Consider the following 25,911-nt stretch of genomic DNA (forward strand, 5'->3'; position numbering starts at 1 on the left):
CTGCTTTCTGATTTGAAACTTTGCATTATCAATTGGGAATTTTTCTCAACTTTTTCAAGGCTAATTGGGAATTTAAAAATTATTCAAAGTATAGTATGATGTTTCCTCTTCTTTACCTTTATCTAAGCTCTCCTCTCTGCATATTCACTCCTGCCTGCTTTCACAGCTATTTATACTAGTTAATTAACATTTATTCATTATTCACTCTATGCTTTGTACTCATTTGAGGAAACAGACTTTGAGAGGTTGAGTGACTTGCCCAAAGACACATTATATAGGTAAGGGGCCAGTTCTTGAACCAAGGTCATATAACTTCCAAGACCTCTATCCCAGCCACAATACTGCACCCACCTGGTTATCACTCAGAAAGTTTCCCCCACAGCCATTAGTACAATGACATGCTGAAAAGCAAACTAAGACGACTGGCTGGCCCCCTGACCCTGCCTGGTCTAATCTCAGCTCTGCCACTTTTTAATTGAATGACATTGGACAAATTATTTAGCCTTTTGTAACATCTGTTACCTCATTAGTACAGAAAAATACCTATTAATAGATTTACAACATAAGGTTGTTTTGAAGATTGAATTATATGAAACATATAAGGTACTTAGAGCCTGCCACATAACAAGTACTAACTAAATGTTACCTAAAAAATATTGTTCTTACCACTCATCAGCTTTGGCCAAGTGACTTCACATCTCTAAATATCATGTTCCACTTCCCTGATTTGCTTTGATAGAGCTCTGGGAATCACTGAACCACGTAAGGTATACCTTGGGGGATGATATTCCTGGTTTTGCCCTATTAGGGAAAATTGGGTGTTCTTATAATTTATCATTCTTTCTCTGACCATCCCACAAAACTCCTTTCTCCTTTTCTTATAGTGACTGGATTTGTTCTGGGAAGCTGTTACATGCTATCTGCCTTTTATTTATTTGGGACAACAGTACAGAGAGAGACTTCTTACATTTTTGTTACTGCTAATTTCCCACAGAAAAACTGTAAAAATAGGCCACACAAAAATGATAAAAACAAAAAAAATTGTATTTCTAGGGTGAGAAGTAAATAATATTACTTCTCCAGAGATTGAAAACCTAAAAGACAAGTTGATTAGCATACAGTTCTGCCCAGTAGTCAGAGAAGCAGGGAGTAGAAGGGCTTTGGGTTCAGGGGTGAGAGGATTTGTCTAAAGTCAGTTGTTCTTCTACAATGAGATATCACCTCATACCAGTCAGAATGGCCATCATTAAAACTATGTTCATTATAATCACCCTATTAAATGGAGAGCCCATGAAAAAGACAAAAAAAAAAAAAAAAGAATGGCCATCATTAAAAAGTCTACAAATAGCAAATGCTGGAGAAGATGTGGAGAAACGGAACCCTCCTACACTGTTGGTGTGAAAGTAAATTGGTGAAGCCACTATGGAGAACAGTATGCAGGTTCCCGAGAAAACTAAAAATAGACTTGCCATATGATCCTGCAATCCCACTCCTCGGCATATATCCAAAGGAAACTCTAATTCAAAAAGATACATGCAACCCTGTGTTCATTGCAGCACTATTTATAATAGCCAAGACATGGAAGCAACCTAAATATCCACTGACAGAGGAATGGATAAAGAAGATGTGGTACATAGAAACAATGGAATATTACTCAGCCATAAAACAAATGTCATTTGCAGCAACAAGGGTGGACCTAGAGATTATCATACTAAGTGAAGTAAGTCAGAAAGAGAAATATGATGTGATATCACTTATATGTGGAATCTCAAATACAACACAAATGAACTTATCTACAAAATGGAAATAGACTCACGCCAAGACACATAGTAATCAAATTGGCAAAAATTAAAGACAAAAATTATTGAAAGCAACAAGGGAAAAATGACAGATAACATACAAGGGAACTCCCATAAGGTTAACAGCTGATTTCTCAGCAGAAACTCTACAAGCCAGAAGGGAGTGGCATGATATACTTAAAGTGATGAAAGGGAAGAACCTATAACCAAGATGACTCTACCTGGCAAGGATCTCATTCAGTATTGATGGAGAAATCAAAAGCTTTACAGACAAGCAAAAGCTAAGAGAATTCAGCACCACCAAACCAGCTCTACAACAATTGCTAAAGGAACTTCTCTAAGTGGGAAACACAAGAGAAGAAAAGGATCTACAAAAACAAACAAAAAACAATTGAGAAAATGGTCATAGGGACATAGGTATCTATAATTACCTTAAACGTGAATGGATTAAATGCTCCAACCAAAAGACACAGGCTTGCTGAATGGATACAAAAACAAGACCCATATATATGCTGTCTACAAGAGACCCACTTCAGACCTAGGGACACATGCAGACTGAAAGTGAGGGGATGGAAAAAGATATTCCATGCAAATGGAAATCAAAAGAAAGCTGGAGTAGCAATACTCATATCAGATAAAATAGACTTTAAAATAAAGAATGTTACAAGAGACAAGGAGGACACTACATAATGATCCAGGGATCAATCCAAGAAGAAGATATAACAATTATAAATATATATGCACCCAACATAGGAGCACCTCAATACATAAGGCAACTGCTAACAGCTATAAAAGAGGAAATCGACAGTAACACAATAATACTGGGGGACTTTAACACCTCACTTACACCGATGGACAGATCATCCAAAATGAAAATAAGGAAACAGAAGCTTTAAATGACACAATAGACCAGATAGATTTAATTGATATTTATAGGACATTCCATCTGAAAACAGCAGATTACACTTTCTTCTCAAGTGTGCATGGAACATTCTCAAGGATGGATCACATCTTGGGTCACAAATCAAGACTCAGTAAATTTAAGAAAATTGAAATCATATCAAGCATCTTTTCTGACCACAACGCTATGAGATTAGAAATGAATTACAGGGAAAAAAACGTAAAAAACACAAACACATGGAGGCTAAACAACACGTTACTAAATAACCAAGAGATCACTGAAGAAATCAAAGAGGAAATCAAAAAATACCTAGAGACAAATGACAATGAAAACACGACGACCCAAAACCTATGGGATGCAGCAAAAGCAGTTCTAAGAGGGAAGTTTATAGCTATACAAGCCTACCTCAAGAAACAAGAAAAATCTCAAGTAAACAATCTAACCTTACACCTAAAGAAACTAGAGAAAGAAGAACAAACAAAACCCAAAGTTAGCAGAAGGAAAGAAATCATAAAGATCAGAGCAGAAATAAATGAAATAGAAACAAAGAAAACAATAGCAAGATCAATAAAATTAAAAGCTGGTTCTTTGAGAAGATAAACAAAATTGATAAGCCACTAGCCAGACTCATCAAGAAAAAGAGGGAGAGGACTCAAATCAATAAAATCAGAAATGAAAAAGGAGAAGTTACAACAGACACAGCAGAAATACAAAGCATCCTAAGAGACTACTACAAGCAACTCTATGACAATAAAATGGACTACCTGGAAGAAATGGACAAATTCTTAGAAAGGTATAACCTTCCAAGACTGAACCAGGAAGAAATAGAAAATATGAACAGACCAATCACAAGTAAGGAAATTGAAACTGTGATTAAAAATCTTCCAACAAAAGTCCAGGACCAGATGGCTTCACAGGTGAATTTTATCAAACATTTAGAGAAGAGCTAACGCCCATTCTTCTCAAATTCTTCCAAAAAATTGCAGAGGAAGGAACACTCCCAAACTCATTCTATGAGACCACCATCACCCTGATACCAAAAGCAAAGATACTACAAAAAAAGAAAATTACAGACCAATACCACTGATGAATATAGATACAAAAATCCTCAACAAAATACTAGCAAACAGAGTCCAACAACACATTAAAAGGATCATACACCATGATCAAGTGGGATTTATCCCAGGGATGCAAGGATTCTTCAATGTACGCAAATCAATCAACGTGATACACCATATTAACAAATTGAAGAATAAAAACCATATGATCATCTCAATAGATGCAGAAAAAGCTTTTGACAAAATTCAACACCCATTTATGATAAAAACTCTCCAGAAAAGTGGGCACAGAGGGAACCTACCTCAACATAATAAAGGCCATATATGACAAACCCACAGCAAACATCATTCTCAATGGTGAAAAACTGAAAGCATTTCCTCTAAGATCAGGAACGAGACAAGGATGTCCACACTCACCACTATTATTCAGCATAGTTCTGGAAGTCCTAGCCATGGCAATCACAGAAGAAAAAGAAATAAAAGGAATACAAATTAGAAAAGAAGTAAAACTGTCACTGTTTGCAGATGACATGATACTATACATAGAGAATCCTAAACATGCTACCAGAAAACTACTAGAGCTAATCAATGAATTTGGTAAAGTAGCAGGACACAAAATTAATGCACAGAAATCTCTTGCATTCCTATACACTAATGATGAAAAATCTGAAAGTGAAATTAAGAAAATACTCTCATTTACCATTGCAACAAAAAGAATAAAATATCTAGGAATAAACCTACCTAAGGAGACAAAAGACCTGTATGCAGAAAACTGTAAGACACTGATGAAAGAAATTAAAGATGATACCAACAGATGGAGAGATATACCATGTTCTTGGATTGGAAGAATCAATATTGTGAAAATGACTATACTACCCAAAGCAATCTACAGAGTCAATGCGCAATCCCTATCAAATTACCAATGGCATTTTTTACGGAGCTAGAACAAATCTTAAAATTTGTATGGAGACACAAAAGACCCCGAATAGCCAAAGCAGTCTTGAGGGAAAGAAACGGAGCTGGAGGAATCGGCCTCCCTGACTTCAGACAATACTACAAAGCTACAGTAATCAAGACAATATGGTACTGGCACAAAAACAGAAACATAGATCAATGGAACAAGATAGAAAGCCCAGAGATAAACCCACGCACTTATGGTCAACTAATCTATGACAAAGGAGGCAAAGATATACAATGGAGAAAAGACAGTCTCTTCAATAAGTGGTGCTGGGAAAACTGGACAGCTACATATAAAAAAATGAAATTAGAACACTCCCTAACACCATACACAAAAATAAACTCAAAATAGATTCGAGACCTAAATGTAAGACCGGACACTCTAAAACTCTTAGAGGAAAACATAGGAAGAACACTCTTTGACATAAATCACAGCAAGATCTTTTTTGATCCACCTTCTAGAGTAATGGAAATAAAACCAAAAATAAACAAATGGGACCTAATGAAACTTAAAAGCTTTTGCACAGCAGAGGAAACTACAAACAAGACGAAAAGACAACCCACAGAATGGGAGAAAATATTTGCAAATGAATCAACAGACAAAGGATTAATCTCCAAAATATATAAACAGTGCGTGCAGCTCAATATTAAAAAAACAAACAACCCAATTCAAAAATGGGCAGAAGACCTAAATATACATTTCTCCAAAGAAGACATGCAGATGGCCAAGAAGCACATGAAAAGCTGCTCAACATCACTAATTATTAGACAAATGCAAATCAAAACTACAATGAGGTATCACCTCACACCAGTTAGAATGGGCATCATCAGAAAATCTACAAACAACAAATGCTGGAGAGGGTGTGGAGAAAAGGGAACCCTCTTGCACTGTTGGTGGGAATGTAAATTGATATAGCCACTATGGAGAACAGTATGGAGGTTCCTTAAAAAACTAAAAATAGAATTACCATATGACCCAGCAATCCCACTACTGGGTGTATACCCAGAGAAAACCATAATTCAAAAAGACACATGCACCCCAATGTTCATTGCAGCACTATTTACAATAGCCAGGTCATGGAAGCAACCTAAATGCCCATTGACAGACGAATGGATAAAGAAGTTGTGGTACATATACACAATGGAATATTACCCAGCCATGAAAAAGAACAAAATTGGGTCATTTGTAGTGACGTGGATGGATCTAGATACTGTCATACAGAGTGAAGTAAGTCAGAAAAACAAATATCGTATATTAACGCATATATGTGGAACCTAGAAAATGGTACAGATGAACTGGTTTACAGAGCAGAAATTGAGACACAGATGTAGAGAACAAATGTATGGACACCAAGGGGGGAAAGCGGTGGGGGGGGTGGGGGGGGATGGTGTGATGAATTGGGAGACTGGGATTGACATGTATACACTGATGTGTATAAAATGGATGACTAATAAGAAAATAAATAAGTAACTAAACACTAAAAAAAAAAATAAATATATGTACATCATTAAGACCACTGATTTCATTATGTATTTTCCAATACCGAAATATAAAATAAAATGAAAACTGCAGAAAAAAATGAAAAACAAAACTATGGAATAATGCCAAGATCAGAAGCAGCAAAGACATCAAAAGAGGGAGTAGTGGGCTTCTCTGGTGGCCCAGTGGTTAAGAATCTGCCTGCCAATGCAAGGGACCCTGGTTCCAGCCCTGGCCCGGGAAGATCCCACATGCCGCAGAGCAACTAAGCCCGTGCACCACAACAAGAGAAGCCACCACAATGAGAAGCCTGTGTTCCGCAATGAAGAGTAGCCCCCGCTCAGCACAACTAGAGAAAGCCTGCACGCAGCAATGAAGACCCAATGCAGCCAAAAAGAAAGAAAGAAAGATTCTTAAAAAAAAAAAAAAAAAAAGAGGGAGTAGGGCCTGGAAGTTGGCTGGGCATTAAATAAGGAGTGAAGCACGAGGGCCAGTTTCAAACCCTCAAACATCTGACTCTAGCTTATTCTCCAGTGGATAAAAGCACAATTACAGTTTCTTGAAATTAAGAGTTCTGGCAAGGGAGCCACCAAGTGAGAACTGAAGCCAGTGAAACAGCAGAGCTGAGGTCACAATACACCTTGGAGCCTAGATGTGTAGGCAGGCTAACTGGACCCCTTGTGTGGTTGCTTTTCTCAACCCCACCCTCCAAAAAACCTAAGGCTGACATAAGGTAGAGTTTCCTGGCCCCCACAATCTCCTAAGGTGGAGTTTCCAGAGCCCCTTCATTCACCAAGAAGGAATTTCCTGGGGCCCCGCACTCTCCTAACTTTGACTTTCCTGGGCCCACACAATCATCTTAACTACAGTTTACTGGGCTCTCACATCACCTAAGGTGGAGAGTATCCTGACTCCATCAACACTGAAAAAAACAGAGAAACCTCAGATAGAGTCAGGAAACCAGAAGGGGGAACTCTCATGTCCTGTGATGATAACAGAGCCCAACAGGAAGAAGACAGACTTCTTTCCTGGCAAGGACTCAGCCAATAAAAAGCCATGGACTCTGTTTACTCTAGTCCTCCCAACTTGCTTTTCTCCTCTGTAAGAGTTCTCCTTGCCTTGCTGTGTGGGGACATGCAAGTAGCTCCACATAGTTGCACACCCTGAATTTTAATTTTTTGCAGATACCGAATAAACCTATTCTTTTGCTGAAGAAATAACTGACAGTCTATTTTAGTTCAACATCACTAAAAGGTAGTTTGTGGACCCCCACAATAACCTAGAGTGGAATTTCATGAGCCCCCTACAATCACTAAGGTGGAATTTCCTAGTCCCCTCACAATAAGCCAGATTTCCTGGGCCCGCATAATTACCATATAGAGTGTTCTGGCCCTCCAGTCACGTTAGGTAGAGTTTCCTGGGCCCCCACAATCACTAAGGTAGATTTTCCTGGAAACAAATTCATCTAAAGTAAGTTTTTAGTCCCTCAGAATCACATATGGAAAAATTTCCTGCCCTGCCCTGACACTAACCTAATGTAGATTTTCTTCACCCTCACTCTCATAAGGTAAAGTTTCCTATGCCCCAAAAGTCATCTACTATAGAGTTTCCAGGGCCCCCAGTATCACCTAAGGTAGATTTTCCTGGGACCCCAAATCACTAAGGGTTAGATTCCTATCCCCCACAATGAACTATGGTAGTTTCCTAGACCCAAATCACCTAACATACAGTTCTTAAGACCCCTTACAATTGATCACCTAAGATATATTTTCCTAGGCACCAACAATTACTAAGGTAGAATTTCCCCACAACCATTTAAGGATGAATTTCCTGCCACGCCGTGATTACCTAAGCTTGATGATTTCCTGGGCCAAAATAGTCATCTAAGCTTCCTGGGACCCTACAATCACCTGAGCCAGAGTTTCTTAGACCCCAAATCACCTAAGCTTGATTTTCCTGGACCCCCCAAATTCACCTAAGATAGAGTTTTCTGGGCCCCCACAATCATCTAAGGTAGAATTAGTTTACTAGGCCCCCCAAATCACCTAAGGTGGACTTTCCTGGCCACAGAAAACCTTAAGATGGAATTTTCTGGGGACCTAAAATCATTAAGATATAGTTTCCAGGCCCCCAAAATCACCTAAAGTAGAGTTTGGGCCACAGTCATGTATTGTAGTGTGTCCTGGGCACCTACCATAACCTAAGGTAGAGTTCCTTGGCCCCCACAATGAACTAAGATAGTTTCCTGGACCCACAATCATGTAGGGTGGCGTTTCCTTGGCCTTCACCATCCACTAAGGTAATTTCTAGGGCCTCCACAGTCACCTTAGGTAAACTTCCTGGGCCCACATGACCTAAAGTAGTAGGTGATTTGGGCTCCCGAGAATCACATAAGGAAGATTTTCCTGGTTCCCCACAATCACCTAAGGTAGAGTTTCTTTGACACTCTCCCCCCCACAATCACCTAACAGTTTCCTGGGCCCCAAAACAACCGTAAGTAGAGTTTCCCAGGCCTCAAAACCCACAAAGTGTACAGTCCTTGGCCCCCTAAGTCACCTAAAGTAGAACTTCCTTGGGCCCTAAATTCAGTATAGTTTCTTGGCCCCCATGATGAAATGACAGTTTTCTGGGAACCTGCAAATAACTGAGGTAGAGATTCCTGAGAACTCACAATCACCTAAGAAAGAGTTTCCTGGAACCCCACTAACACCTAAGATAGGTTTCTTGGTCTTCCACAATCACCTAAATTAGATTTTGCTGACGTACCACATTTCCCTAAGGTAGTTTCCTGGGCCCCCAAGATCACATAAACTAGAGTTTACTGGCTCCCACAATCACCTAAAGTAGATTTTCCTGGGCCCACACAATCGTCTAAGCTAGTTTCCTGGGCATCCATAGTCACTAAGCTAGAGTTTCCAGGGTCCCCCCAAATTACCTAAGGTAGAGTTTCATGGGCCCCCAACATTCACAGAAGCTAGAGTTTCCTGGGCCCCCAACTTTTGTAAGTTTCAAGTGCCCCCACAATCACCTATGATAGAGTTCCTGGGACTTAAAATCAACGAAGTAAGAGTTTCCTAAGCCCTCATAATCCCCTTACGTAAAGTTTCTTGGGTTCCCAAAATATTTTAAGGTAGGTTTCCTGGCCCCCCACAATCACCTAAGGAAGAGTTTCCACCCTTCCACCATCACCTGAGCTAGAGTCTCCAGGACCCCCACAATGACCTAAGCTAGAGTTTCCCCAACAATAACCTTAGGTAGATTTTCCTGGGCTCATGTCACCTAAAGTAATAGTTTTGGGCCCCCCAGGATCACATAAGGAAAAACTTCCAGGCTCCCACAGCTACCAAAGGTAGAGTTTCTTCAATTCCCACAATCCCCTAACACAGAGTTTGCTGGATCCCCAAAATATCCTAAGGTAGAGTTTCGTAGGCATCAAAAATCACATAAGGTACAGTTTCATGGGCCCCTCAGTCACCTGAAGTAGAGTTTCCTAGGGCCCCAAATTTACTAAGGTAGAGTTTCCTGGGCCCCACAATGAAATGAGGTAGAGTTCTGGGCACCTACAGTCACCTAACCAAGTTTCCTGGTACCCAACAGTTACCTAAAGGTAGTATTGCCTGGGCAGCAATAACTACCTAAACCAGAGTTTCCTGAGGCCCACAATCACCTAAAGGTGAATTTCCTGGGTCCACAATCACCAAAGATAGATTTCCTTGGCCCACAATAGCTTAAAGTAATAGTTTTAGGTCCCCCACAGTCTCATAAGGACGATTCACTGCCCCCCCCCTTCAATCACCCAAGCTAGAGTTTCCTGGGTCCCTACAATCACATAAGTTACAGTTTATTGGGTCCCCACAATCACCTAAGTTACAGTTTACAGCATCTCCACAATCTTCTAAGGTAGAATTTCCTGGGTTCCCACGGTTATCTAAGGTAGACTTTCCTGGCCCCTCAATCAACTTAGAAAGAATTTCCTAGCCTCCTGTATCACCTAAGCTAGAGGTTCCCTATCCCCCACCAGCATCTAAGGTAGAATTTCCTGGCCACCCACAATCCCCAAAGCCAGAGTGTCCCAGGCCTCCACAATCACCTAATTTAGAGTTCTTATCCACCCCCATAAACATCTGAGGTACAGTTTCATGGGCCCCCAATATTCACCAAAGGAGAGTCCCCTGGGGCCCTAGAAACACCGAAGCCGATGTTTTGAGGGTTGCCCAGTCACCTAAGGTAGTGTTGCATGAGGCCACAATCATGTAAAATAAATTTCCTGGGATTACATCACCTAAACTATAAGTTTATTTTTTCTTTTTAAAGAAACAGTTTTTGACCACAAAAATCAAATAAGGAAGAATCAAACTAATTCTGACAGACTGCGATGGGACACACGATCCGCTAAGCAAGTTTCCTAAAACCACAATCACCTAAGGCAGAGTTCCCTGCTCCCCCACGCCACCACCCCCCCCCCCCCCGCCGCCAAGGGAGAGTTCCTGGGACACAGCAAAACTTAAGTTAGATTTTATCTGGACCCTCAAAATCACCTAAGGTGGAGTTTCCTGGGTCCCCACCATCAATTATGGTATAGTTTGCTTGGACTACACTCACCGAAGGTACCATCCCCTGGGGCCCCACACTCACCTAAAGCCGTCTTTCCTGGGCCCACAGTCCCCTAACTAATAGTTTTGGGCCCCACAATTACCTAAGGGAGAGACTTCTCGGCCCACAATCACTTATGGTAGAAGTTCCCGGGCCATCAAAATCACTTAAGGTAGACTTTCCTGGGCCCCCACAATCACATAAGCTACTACCTTTGCCTCCACAATCACCAAAGCTAGACTTGCCTGAGACCGAAAGCACCGAACATAGAGATTCCTGGGCCCCCCGAATCACCTAAGCTAGAGTTTCCAGGGTGCCACAGTCACATCCACAAGGATTTTCTGAGCCCCCACCATCACCTAAGGTCGAATTCCAGAGACCCCCAAAATCACCTAACGTAGGGTATCACGAGCCCCCAAGAATCACATAAGCTAGGATTCTGGGCCTCCTAAATAACGTAAAGTAAGCTTTCCTAGGGCACAAAATCACTCTTATACTTCCATGGCCCCCACGGGGAACTAAGGTAGAATGTCCTGCTCCTATAATCACCTGAGCTCGAATTTCCTGGGCCCACAATAACCTAAGATATTTTACTGGGTGTCCACACTCTGCTAAGCTCAAGTGTTTAAGAACCCCAAATCACCTAAGGCAGGGTATCCTAGGGATACAATCACCTAAGGAAGAGCTTTATGGCCCACTACAATCACATAACATACAGTTTGGGGCCACTAGTATAGCCTTTCCTGGGTAGAATTTCTTGTAACAATCATCTAAGGTAGCCTTCCTGGGCCCACACAGTCACATAAGGCAGAGTTTCAAGAGGACACAATCACCTAAGATGGGTATTCTTGGGTTTACAATCACCTAAATAATTGGTTTTCACCCCCACAATCACATAGGGAAGAATTTCGAGGCACCCCACAATGAATGAAGACAGGGCAACCTAAGAAGCACAATCACCTGAGCTACTGTTTCTTGGGCCCCCACAATATCTTAAGAGTTTTCTGCGCTCCCAATCACCTAGAGTTTCCTGGGTCCCCAAAGTCGACTAAGGTAGAATTTGATGCCCTCCCCAAATCAACTACGTTACACTCTCACGGCACCCCCAATCATCTAAGGTCGAGTGTCGTGGGCCCCAACAATGTCTAAGGGCAAGATTCATGGATCCCAGTACCACCTTTGGCAGAATTTTCCTGTCCTTTGTCCCCACAATCACCTAAGGTCAAGTTTCCTGTCCTGACACAATAACCTAAGATAGATATATGTTCCGCTACAATCTCCTAAGGTCGAGTCCCTGGGAGCCCCAGTATCACCGAAGTCAAGTTTCCAGCACCTCCACGAGCTCCACGAGCTCCAGAGCTCGAGCTTCCAGGGTCCCCACAGTCACCAAGAAGGAGTTTCCTGGGCCTCCACAATCTCCTAGTGTCGAGGTTCTTGGGCCACCATCGTCTCGTAAGGTAGAGTTTCCCAGGCTCATAATCACCTGAGGTCAAGTTCTGGGGGACCCCACAAACACATAAGATAGAGTTTCTCTGGCCAACAATCTCCTCAGTAGAGATTCCTGGCTTCCCACCATCACCTAAGGTCCAATTTTCAGCGTCCCCACAATCACCAAGGAAGAGTTTCCTGGGACCCCACTGCCACCTCAGGTTGAGTTTATGGGTCCCACAATCACTTAAGCATGAATCTCCCAGGTGTCCACAATCACCTAAGGTATAGTTTCCTCGGCCGCCATCACCAAATAAGGTAGATTTTCCCAGGCCCCCACGATCTTCTAAGGGTGATTTCATGGACCCCCACAATCACTTAAGCTAGTGTCCTCACAAACAACAGGGTAGAATTTCCTAGCCCCTCCAAGATCCAGTCAACTAAGGTAAACCATTCTGACCCCCCACCATCACCTATGGTTGAGTTTTCTGGGCCCTCACAACCACCAAAGGGAGAGATTCCTAGCCTCGCCACAACGACCCCCCAAGATCACCTAAGGCTGAGTATCCAGGTGAGTTGGGACACATCACCTAAGGTTGATATTCATAGGGCCTTACAATCTCCTAAGGGGGAGTTTCCTAATCCCCCACCATCACCAAAGGCAAGTTTCCTGGGGGTCCTCGACAACTAAGGTAGACAATCCAGGCCCCGCACGACCGACTATCGTACATTATCGTGGCTCCCACAGTCACTTCAGGATGAGGTGATTACCTAAGGGTGAACTTCCTGTACTGCACATTCACATAAGGTAGAGATTCCTGGGCCCCCCTAGTCACCTATGGTAGATTTTCCTGGCCCCCTCAAAATTAACTAAGGTGGACATCCTGGCCTCACACAATCACCTAAGGTCCATATGCATGGTCCCCCACAAACACCTAAGGTACAGTTTCCTGAGCCCTCACAATCAACTAACATGGACTTTCCTAAGGCCCCTGGGATCACCTGAGGTAGAACTACTCAGGTCCCAAAATACCTATGGTTCAATAATCTGGGCCCCCACAGTCAAGGAAGGTCAAGTTTCTTGGGTCTCACAGTCACTTACAGTCCAGTTTCCTGAGCCACCTCAGTCACCTAAGGTCTAGTTTCCTGGGGCCCCAGAGTCAACTAATAGGCAGAGGTCCCTGGCCCACAATCAACTAACGTACCGTTTCCTGGGACCCCACAACCACCTAAGGTAGAGTTTACGGGGCAACCACAATCACTGACATAGCGGATACTAACCTCACAATCACCTAAGCTATTTCCCTGGGCCCCTAGAAGCAGTAAAGTATAGTTTCTTGGGCACCCACAGTCATGCAAGCTAGCGTTGCCTGGCCCCCGTAATCACCTAAGGTAGTTTCATGGACCTTCACAATCAACTAACCTAGAGTATTCTGGAACCCAAAATCACCTGAGGGGAGATTCCTGACCCCCTACAATCACCTAAGCTAGAGCATCCCGGGACCCAACACTTGCCGAAGGTAGAGTTTCCTGGACCCACAATCACCTAAGCTAGAGGTTTCTGGGCCCCCACAATCACCTAAGCCAGCGTTTCATGGGTCCCCAAATCCCCTAAGGTAGAGTGTTCTGCGACCCCACAATCATCTAAACTAGAGACTCCTAGGCCCCCCAAATCAACTAAGATCATTCCCTGAGCCTCTACAAACACATAAGGTAGAATGTCCAGGACCCCCGTAATTACCTAAGGTATAGTTTCTTGGGCACCCACAATCACCTAGGATTTGTTTCCTGGGCCTCCCAAATCCCCTAAGTTAGAGATAGGGGTCTCGAAAAATCACCTAATGGAGAGCTTCCTGGCCCCCCACAAACACATACTAGTTTCCTGGGCTCCGACAATCACCTAAGGTATTATTTCCCGGCTCCCCTCAGTGACCTAAGATCGAGTTTCTGACGCCCCGAATCACCTAAGTTAGAGTTTCCTGTGCTCCCACCATTACCTAATATAGAGTTCCTTGGGACCACACAATCCCCTAAGGCTGGCTTTCCTGAAACCCCACAATCACTTCAGGTAGACTTTAGGCCATGTTCACCGACTAGACAACTTCTGAAGCCCACAACACCTCAGGTAGAGTTTTCCAAGCCCCCGCAGTCACCTAAGGTGGAGTCTCCTGGCCCCATAATCAACTCAGCTCGAATTCCCTTGTGCACCCACAGACACCTACACAGAATTGCCTCAGCTACCGTCATCACGTAAGGTATAGTTTCCTGAACGTCCCAACACCTAGGTCGAGTTTCCAGGGCCTCATAATGCCTTAAAGGTAGATTTGATTAGGCCCCCACCATTGCTTGCACAGAATTTCCAGGCACCCACATCACCTAGGTAGAGTTTCCTGGGCCCCCACCATCACCATAGCTAGATTTTCCTGAGGTCACAATCACCTACGTAGTAACCTTTCAACCCCACAGAATTACTTAAGGAAGATTATCCTGGTCCCCCACAATCACTTAACACAGAATTTCCTGGCCCTCCGCACTCCCATAGGGTAGAGTTTCTTGGGCACCAACAATCACCTAAGCTAGAGTTTTCTGGCCCTTTAATCACCGACCTTAAACCTTTCTTGGTACACCCCCCCAATCAACTAAGGTAAATTCCCTATTCCCCTCAGTTGACTCAGATAGGGTTCCTGGGCCACCAAAATAACCTAAGTTAGAGTTACCCAAACCACCATGATCACCTATGGTCGAGTTTTTAGGGCCCACAAAATCACGTACACTAGAGCTTCCTGGGCACCACAATCACAGTAGATTTTCTAGGGTCCCCACAGTCACCTAAGGTACAATTACCTTTGGCCAAACAATCACCCAAGGTAGAATTTCCTTGGTCCACAACCACGGATCACCGGAACTAGAGTTTCTTAGGCCCACACTCACTGAAGGTAAATATTCCTAGTCCCACCAAAATCACCTAAGGTAAGAGTCTCCTGAGCCCATAATCACCTAAGGTCAAGTTACCTGGGACCACTTCCACCCGAGGTAGAGTTTCCCGGGCCACCAACACCTAAGGGGGAGTTTCCTGGGCCCTCACTATCACCTGTGGTAGTTACCTGGCCCAATTGCCTAGCTAGAGATTCCTTTCAGTTAGACATTCCTAGGCTCACAGGCACCTAAGCTAGTCTTTTTGGTCCACCACGTCCACCTCGGTAAAGTTTGGGCCACAGTCACCTACTTTAGAGTTTCCTGGGCTCCCACAATCCCCTACGGCAGAATGTTCTGCACTCCCTACCATCAATTCTAAGGTAGAATTTTGGGACGCCCACAATGAACTAAAATAGATTTTCCGGAGTACCCACAATCACCTAAACTAGAATTTCCTCATGCCCCCGCCAACGGACAGTTCCTGGGCCCCCACAATCAAGGAAGGTAAGCATCACTTAAGTTAGATTTTATCTGGACCCTCAAAATCACCTAAGGTGGAGTTTCCTGGGTCCCCACCATCAATTATGGTATAGTTTGCTTGGACTACACTCACCGAAGGTACCACCCCCTGGAGCCCCACACTCACCTAAAGCCGTCTTCCCTGGGCCCACAATCCCCTATCTAATAGTTTTGGGCCCCACAATTACCTAAGGGAGAGACTTCTCGGCCCACAATCACTTATGGTAGAAGTTCACGGGCCATCAAAATCACTTAAGGTAGACTTTCCTGGGCCCCCACAATCACATAAGCTACTACCTTTGCCTCCACAATCACCAAAGTTAGACTTGCCTGAGACCGAAAGCACCGAACATAGAGACTCCTGGGCCCCCCGAATCACCTAAGCTAGAGTTTCCAGGGTGCCACAGTCACATCCACAAGGATTTTCTGAGCCCCCACCATCACCTAAGGTCGAATTCCAGAGACCTCCAAAATCACCTAACCTAGGGTATCACGAGCCCCCAAGAATCACATGAGCTAGGTTTCTGGGCCTCGTAAATAACATAAAGTAAGGTTTCCTAGGGCACAAAATCACTCTTATACTTCCATGGCCCCCACGGGGTACTAAGGTAGAATGTCCTGCTCCTATAATCACCTAAGCTCGAGTTTCCTGGGCCCACAATAACCTAAGATACTTTACTGGGTGTCCACACTCTTCTAAGCTCAAGTGTTTAAGACCCCCAAATCACCTAAGGCACGGTATCCTGGAGATACAATCACCTAAGGAAGAGATTTATGGCCCACTACAATCACATAACGTACAGTTTGGGGCCACTAGTATAGCCTTTCCTGGGTAGAATTTCTTGTAACAATCATCTAAGGTAGCCTTCCTGGGCCCACACAGTCACATAAGGCAGAGTTTCAAGAGGCCACAATCACCTAAGATGGGTATTCTTGGGTTTACAATCACCAAAATAATTGGTTTTCGCCCCCACAAACACATAGGGAAGAATTTCGAGGCACCCCACAATGAATGAAGACAGGGCAAGCTAGGAAGCACAATCACCTGAGCTAGAGTTTCCTGGGCCCCCACAATAACTTAAGAGTTTTCTGGGCTCCCAATCACCTAGAGTTTCCTGGGCCCCCGAAGTCGTCTAAGGTAGAATTTGATGCCCTCCCCAAATCATGTACGTTACACACTCCCGGCCACCCCAATCATCTAAGGTCGAGTGTCCTGGGCCCCAACAATGTCTAAGGGCAAGATTCATGGATCCCAGTACCACCTTTGGCAGAATTTTCCTGTCCTTTGTCCCCACAATCACCTAAGGTCAAGTTTCCTGTCCTGACACAATAACCTAAGATAGATATATGTTCCACTACAATCTCCTAAGGTCGAGTCCCTGGGAGCCCCAGTATCACCGAAGTCAAGTTTCCAGCACCTCCACGAGCTCCACGAGCTCCAGAGCTCGAGCTTCCAGGGTCCCCACAGTCACCAAGAAGGAGTTTTCTGGGCCTCCACAATCTCCTAGTGTCGAGGTTCTTGGTCCACCATCGTCTCCTAAGGTAGAGATTCCCAGGCTCATAATCACCTGAGGTCAAGTTTTGGGGGACCCCACCGACACATAAGATAGAGTTTCTCTGGCCAACAATCTCCTCAGTAGAGATGCCTGGATTCCCACCATCACCTAAGGTCCAATTTTTAGCATCCCCAAAATGACCAAGGAAGAGTTTCCTGGGACCCCACTGCCACCTCAGGTTGAGTTTATGGGTCCCACAATCACTTAAGCTTGAATCTCCCAGGTGTCCACAATCCCCTAAGGTATAGTTTCCTAGGCCGCCATCATCAAATAAGGCAGACTTTCCCAGGCCCCCACTATCTTCTAAGGGTGATTTCATGGACCCCCACAATCACTTAAGCTAGTGTCCTCACAAACAACAGGGTAGAATTTCCTAGCCCCTCCATGATCCAGTCAACTAAGGTAAACCATTCTGACCCCCACCATCACCTAAGGTTGAGTTTTCTGGGCCCACACAATCACCAACGGTACAGATTCTTAGCCTCACCACCCCCCCTCCCCCAGGGTGACCTAAGGCTGAGTATCCAGGTGAGTTGGGACACATCACCTAAGGTTCATATTCATAGGGCCTTACAATCTCCTAAGGGGGAGTTACCTAATCCCCCACAATCACCTAAGGCAAGTTTCCTGGGAGTCATCGTCAACTAAAGTAGACAATCCAGGCCCCGCATGACCGACTATCGTAGATTATCGTTGCTCCCACAGTCACTTCAGGATGAGGTGATTTACTAAGTGTGAACTTCCTGTACCGCACATTCACATAAGGTAGAGATTCCTGGGCCCCCGTAATCACCTATGGTAGATTTTCCTGGCCCCTTCCAAATTAGCTGAGGCGGACGTCCTGCCTCACACAATCACCTAAGGTCCATATGCATGGTCCCCCACAAACACCTAAGGTACAGTTTCCTGAGCCCTCACAATCATCTAACATGGACTTTCCTAAGGCCCTGGGATCACCTGAGGTAGAACACCTCACGTCCCAAAATACCTAAGGTTCAATAATCTGGGCCCCCACAGTCAAGGAAGGTCAAGTTTCTTGGGTCTCACAGTCACCTACAGTCCAGTTTCCTGGGCCACCTCAATCACCTAAGGTCTAGTTTCCTGGGGCCCCACAGTCAACTAATGGGCAGAGGTCCCTGGCCCACAATCAACTAACGTACAGTTTCCTGGGTCCCCACAACCACCTAAGGTAGAGTTTATGGGGCAACCACAATCACTGACATAGCAGATCCTGGCCTCACAATCACCTAAGCTATTTCCCTGGGCCCCTAGGAGCAGTAAGGTATAGTTTCTCGGGCACCCACAGTCATGCAAGCTAGCATTCCCTGGCTCCCGTAATCACCTAAGGTAGTTTCATGGACCTTCACAAACAACTAACCTAGAATTTTCGGGGACCCCATAATCACCTGAGGGGAGATTCCTGACCCCCTACAATCACCTAAGCTAGAGCATCCCGGGACCCAACATTCGCCGAAGGTAGAGTTTCCTGGACCCACAATCACCTAAGCTAGAGGTTTCTAGGCCGCCACAATCACCTCAGCCAGCGTTTCATGGGTCCCCAAATCCCCTAAGGCAGTGTTCTGCGACCCCACAATCATCTAAACTGGAGACTCCTAGGCCCCCCAAATCAACTAAGATCATTTCCTGAGCCTCTATAAACACATAAGGTAGAATGTCTAGGCACCTCATAATTACCTAAGGTATAGTTTCTTGGGCACCCACAATCACCTAGGATTTGTTTCCTGGGCCTCCCAAATCCCCTAAGTTAGAGATAGGGGTCTCGAAAAATCACCTAATGGAGAGTTTCCTGGACCCCCACAAACACATACTAGTTTCTTGGGCTCCGACAATCACCTAAGGTATTTTTTCCCGGTTCCCCTCAGTGATGTAAGATCGAGTTTCTGACTCCCCAAATCACGTAAGTTAGAGTTTCCTGTGCCCCCACCATTACCCAACGTAGAGTTCCTTGGGACCACACAATCCCCTAAGGCTGGCTTTCCTGAAACCCCACAATCACCTCAGGTAGACTTTAGGCCATGTTCAGCCACTAGAGAACTTCTGAAGCCCACAACACCTCAGGTAGAGTTTTCCAAGCCCCCGCAATCACCTAAGGTGGAGTATCCTGGCCACATAATCAACTCAGTTCGACTTTCCTTGTGCACCCACAGACACCTACATAGAGTTGCCTCAGCTACCGTCGTCACGTAAGGTATAGTTTCCTGAACGTCCCAACACCTAGGTCGAGTTTCCAGGGCCTCATAATGCCTTAAAGGTAGATTTGATTAGGCCCCCACCATTGCTTGCACAGAATTTCCAGGCAGCCACATCACCTAGGTAGAGCTTCCTGGGCCCCCACCATCACCATAGCTAGATTTTCCTGAGGTCACAATCACCTACGTAGTAACCTTTCAACCCCAAAGAATTACTTAAGGAAGACTATCCTGGTCCCCCACAATCACTTAACACAGAATTTCCTGGCCCTCCGCACTCCCATAGGACAGAGTTCCTTGGGCACTAACAATCACCTAAGCTAGAGTTTTCTGGCCCTACAATCACTGAACTTAGACCTTTCTTGGTACACCCCCCCAATCAACTAAGGTAAATTCCCTATTCCCCTCAGTTGACTCAGATAGGGTTCCTGGGCCACCAAAATAACCTAAGTTAGAGTTACCCAAAACACCATGATCACCTATGGTCGAGTTTTTAGGGCCCACAAAATCACGTACACTAGAGCTTCCTGGGCACCACAATCACAGTAGATTTTCTAGGGTCCCCACAGTCACCTAAGGTACAATTACCTTTGGCCAAACAATCACCCAAGGTAGAATTTCCTTGGTCCACAACCACGGATCACCGGAACTAGAGTTTCTTAGGCCCACACTCACTGAAGGTAAATATTCCTAGTCCCACCAAAATCACCTAAGGTAAGAGTCTCCTGAGCCCACAATCACTTAAGGTCAAGTTTCCTGGGGCCACTTCCACCCGAGGTAGAGTTTCCCGGGCCACCAACACCTAAGGGAGAGTTTCCTGGGCCCTCACTATCACCTGTGGCAGTTACCTGGCCCAATTACCTAGCTAGAGATTCCTTTCAGTTAGACATTCCTAGGCTCACAGGCACCTATGCTAGCCTTTTTGGCCTACCACGTCCACCTCGGTAAAGTTTGGGCCACAGTCACCTACTTTAGAGTTTCCTGGGCTCCCACAATCCCCTAAGGCAGAATGTTCTGCACTCCCTACCATCAATTCTAAGGTAGAATTTTGGGACGCCCACAAGGAACTAAAATAGATTTTCCGGAGTACCCACAATCACCTAAACTAGAATTTCCTCATGCCCCCGCCAACGGACAGTTCCTGGGCCCCCACAATCAAGGAAGGTAAGCATCACTTAAGTTAGATTTTATCTGGACCCTCAAAATCACCTAAGGTGGAATTTCCTGGCTCCCCACCATCAATTATGGTATAGTTTGCTTGGACTACACTCACCGAAGGTACCATCCCCTGGAGCCCCACACTCACCTAAAGCCGTCTTTCCTGGGCCCACAGTCCCCTAACTAATAGTTTTGGGCCCCACAATTACCTAAGGGAGAGACTTCTCGGCCCACAATCACTTATGGTAGAAGTTCCCGGGCCATCAAAATCACTTAAGGTAGACTTTCCTGGGCCCCCACAATCACATAAGCTACTACCTTTGCCTCCACAATCACCAAAGTTAGACTTGCCTGAGACCGAAAGCACCGAACATAGAGACTCCTGGGCCCCCCGAATCACCTAAGCTAGAGTTTCCAGGGTGCCACAGTCACATCCACAAGGATTTTCTGAGCCCCCACCATCACCGAAGGTAGAATTCCAGAGACCCCCCAAATCACCTAACCTAGGGTATCACGAGCCCCCAAGAATCACATAAGCTAGGTTTCTGGGACTCCTAAATAACGTAACGTAAGCTTTCCTAGGACACAAAATCACTCTTATACTTCCATGGGGCCCACGGGGAACTAAGGTAGAATGTCCTGCTCCTATAATCACCTAAGCTCGAATTTCCTGGACCCACAATAACCTAAGATACTTTACTGGGTGTCCACACTCTGCTAAGCTCAAGTGTTTAAGACCCCAAGTCACCTAAGGAAGAGACTTATGGCCCACTACAATCACATAACGTACAGTTTGGGGCCACTAGTATAGCCTTTCCTGGCTAGAATTTCTTGTAACAATCATCTAAGGTAGCCTTCCTGGGCCCACACAGTCACATAAGGCAGAGTTTCAATAGGCCACAATCACCTAAGATGGGTATTCATGGGTTTACAATCACCTAAATAATTGGGTTTCGCCCCCAGAATCACATAGGGAAGAAGTTCGAGGCACCCCACAATGAATGAAGACAGGGCAAGCTAAGAAGCACAATCACCTGACCTAGTGTTTCTTGGGCCCCCACAATAACTTAAGAGTTTTCTGCGCTCCCAATCACCTAGAGTTTCCTGGGCCCCCAAATTCGACTAAGGTAGAATTTGATGCCCTCCCCAAATCAACTACGTTACGCCCTCCCGCCCCCCCCCCCCAATCATCTAAAGTCTAGTGTCCTGGGCCCCAATAATGTCTAAGGTCAAGATTCATGGATCCCAGTATCACCTTTGGCAGAATTTTCCTGTCCTTTGGCCCCACAATCAACTAAGGTCAAGTTTCCTGTCCTGACACAATAACCTAAGATAGATATATGTTCCCCTACAATCACCTAAGGTCGAGTCCCTGGGAGCCCCAGTATCACTGAAGTCAAGTTTCCAGCACCTCCACGAGCTCCACGAGCTCCAGAGCTCGAGCTTCCAGGGTCCCCACAGTCACCAAGAAGGAGTTTTCTGGGCCTCCACAATCTCCTAGTGTCGAGGTTCTTGGGCCACCATCGTCTCGTAAGGTCGAGTTTCCCAGGCTCATAATCACCTGAGGTCAAGTTTTGGGGGACCCCACCGACACATAAGATAGAGTTTCTCTGGCCAACAATCTCCTCAGTAGAGATGCCTGGATTCCCACCATCACCTAAGGTCCAATTTTTAGCATCCCCAAAATGACCAAGGAAGAGTTTCCTGGGACCCCACTGCCACCTCAGGTTGAGTTTATGGGTCCCACAATCACTTAAGCTTGAATCTCCCAGGTGTCCACAATCCCCTAAGGTATAGTTTCCTAGGCCGCCATCATCAAATAAGGCAGACTTTCCCAGGCCCCCACTATCTTCTAAGGGTGATTTCATGGACCCCCACAATCACTTAAGCTAGTGTCCTCACAAACAACAGGGTAGAATTTCCTAGCCCCTCCATGATCCAGTCAACTAAGGTAAACCATTCTGACCCCCACCATCACCTAAGGTTGAGTTTTCTGGGCCCACACAATCACCAACGGTACAGATTCTTAGCCTCACCACCCCCCCCCCCCAGGGTGACCTAAGGCTGAGTATCCAGGTGAGTTGGGACACATCACCTAAGGTTCATATTCATAGGGCCTTACAATCTCCTAAGGGGGAGTTACCTAATCCCCCACAATCACCTAAGGCAAGTTTCCTGGGAGTCATCGTCAACTAAAGTAGACAATCCAGGCCCCGCATGACCGACTATCGTAGATTATCGTTGCTCCCACAGTCACTTCAGGATGAGGTGATTTACTAAGTGTGAACTTCCTGTACCGCACATTCACATAAGGTAGAGATTCCTGGGCCCCCGTAATCACCTATGGTAGATTTTCCTGGCCCCTTCCAAATTAGCTGAGGCGGACGTCCTGCCTCACACAATCACCTAAGGTCCATATGCATGGTCCCCCACAAACACCTAAGGTACAGTTTCCTGAGCCCTCACAATCATCTAACATGGACTTTCCTAAGGCCCTGGGATCACCTGAGGTAGAACACCTCACGTCCCAAAATACCTAAGGTTCAATAATCTGGGCCCCCACAGTCAAGGAAGGTCAAGTTTCTTGGGTCTCACAGTCACCTACAGTCCAGTTTCCTGGGCCACCTCAATCACCTAAGGTCTAGTTTCCTGGGGCCCCACAGTCAACTAATGGGCAGAGGTCCCTGGCCCACAATCAACTAACGTACAGTTTCCTGGGTCCCCACAACCACCTAAGGTAGAGTTTATGGGGCAACCACAATCACTGACATAGCAGATCCTGGCCTCACAATCACCTAAGCTATTTCCCTGGGCCCCTAGGAGCAGTAAGGTATAGTTTCTCGGGCACCCACAGTCATGCAAGCTAGCATTCCCTGGCTCCCGTAATCACCTAAGGTAGTTTCATGGACCTTCACAAACAACTAACCTAGAATTTTCGGGGACCCCATAATCACCTGAGGGGAGATTCCTGACCCCCTACAATCACCTAAGCTAGAGCATCCCGGGACCCAACATTCGCCGAAGGTAGAGTTTCCTGGACCCACAATCACCTAAGCTAGAGGTTTCTAGGCCGCCACAATCACCTCAGCCAGCGTTTCATGGGTCCCCAAATCCCCTAAGGCAGTGTTCTGCGACCCCACAATCATCTAAACTGGAGACTCCTAGGCCCCCCAAATCAACTAAGATCATTTCCTGAGCCTCTATAAACACATAAGGTAGAATGTCTAGGCACCTCATAATTACCTAAGGTATAGTTTCTTGGGCACCCACAATCACCTAGGATTTGTTTCCTGGGCCTCCCAAATCCCCTAAGTTAGAGATAGGGGTCTCGAAAAATCACCTAATGGAGAGTTTCCTGGACCCCCACAAACACATACTAGTTTCTTGGGCTCCGACAATCACCTAAGGTATTTTTTCCCGGTTCCCCTCAGTGATGTAAGATCGAGTTTCTGACTCCCCAAATCACGTAAGTTAGAGTTTCCTGTGCCCCCACCATTACCCAACGTAGAGTTCCTTGGGACCACACAATCCCCTAAGGCTGGCTTTCCTGAAACCCCACAATCACCTCAGGTAGACTTTAGGCCATGTTCAGCCACTAGAGAACTTCTGAAGCCCACAACACCTCAGGTAGAGTTTTCCAAGCCCCCGCAATCACCTAAGGTGGAGTATCCTGGCCACATAATCAACTCAGTTCGACTTTCCTTGTGCACCCACAGACACCTACATAGAGTTGCCTCAGCTACCGTCGTCACGTAAGGTATAGTTTCCTGAACGTCCCAACACCTAGGTCGAGTTTCCAGGGCCTCATAATGCCTTAAAGGTAGATTTGATTAGGCCCCCACCATTGCTTGCACAGAATTTCCAGGCAGCCACATCACCTAGGTAGAGCTTCCTGGGCCCCCACCATCACCATAGCTAGATTTTCCTGAGGTCACAATCACCTACGTAGTAACCTTTCAACCCCAAAGAATTACTTAAGGAAGACTATCCTGGTCCCCCACAATCACTTAACACAGAATTTCCTGGCCCTCCACACTCCCATAGGGCAGAGTTCCTTGGGCACTAACAATCACCTAAGCTAGAGTTTTCTGGCCCTACAATCACTGAACTTAGACCTTTCTTGGTACACCCCCCCAATCAACTAAGGTAAATTCCCTATTCCCCTCAGTTGACTCAGATAGGGTTCCTGGGCCACCAAAATAACCTAAGTTAGAGTTACCCAAAACACCATGATCACCTATGGTCGAGTTTTTAGGGCCCACAAAATCACGTACACTAGAGCTTCCTGGGCACCACAATCACAGTAGATTTTCTAGGGTCCCCACAGTCACCTAAGGTACAATTACCTTTGGCCAAACAATCACCCAAGGTAGAATTTCCTTGGTCCACAACCACGGATCACCGGAACTAGAGTTTCTTAGGCCCACACTCACTGAAGGTAAATATTCCTAGTCCCACCAAAATCACCTAAGGTAAGAGTCTCCTGAGCCCACAATCACTTAAGGTCAAGTTTCCTGGGGCCACTTCCACCCGAGGTAGAGTTTCCCGGGCCACCAACACCTAAGGGAGAGTTTCCTGGGCCCTCACTATCACCTGTGGCAGTTACCTGGCCCAATTGCCTAGCTAGAGATTCCTTTCAGTTAGACATTCCTAGGCTCACAGGCACCTATGCTAGGGTTTTTGGCCCACCACGTCCACCTCGGTAAAGTTTGGGCCACAGTCACCTACTTTAGAGTTTCCTGGGCTCCCACAATCCCCTAAGGCAGAATGTTCTGCACTCCCTACCATCAATTCTAAGGTAGAATTTTGGGACGCCCACAAGGAACTAAAATAGATTTTCCGGAGTACCCACAATCACCTAAACTAGAATTTCCTCATGCCCCCGCCAACGGACAGTTCCTGGGCCCCCACAATCAAGGAAGGTAAGCATCACTTAAGTTAGATTTTATCTGGACCCTCAAAATCACCTAAGGTGGAATTTCCTGGCTCCCCACCATCAATTATGGTATAGTTTGCTTGGACTACACTCACCGAAGGTACCATCCCCTGGAGCCCCACACTCACCTAAAGCCGTCTTTCCTGGGCCCACAGTCCCCTAACTAATAGTTTTGGGCCCCACAATTACCTAAGGGAGAGACTTCTCGGCCCACAATCACTTATGGTAGAAGTTCCCGGGCCATCAAAATCACTTAAGGTAGACTTTCCTGGGCCCCCACAATCACATAAGCTACTACCTTTGCCTCCACAATCACCAAAGTTAGACTTGCCTGAGACCGAAAGCACCGAACATAGAGACTCCTGGGCCCCCCGAATCACCTAAGCTAGAGTTTCCAGGG

The sequence above is a fragment of the Balaenoptera acutorostrata genome, chromosome 3 (genome assembly GCF_949987535.1).
Source record: "Balaenoptera acutorostrata chromosome 3, mBalAcu1.1, whole genome shotgun sequence".
NCBI classification, from domain to species: domain Eukaryota; kingdom Metazoa; phylum Chordata; class Mammalia; order Artiodactyla; family Balaenopteridae; genus Balaenoptera; species Balaenoptera acutorostrata.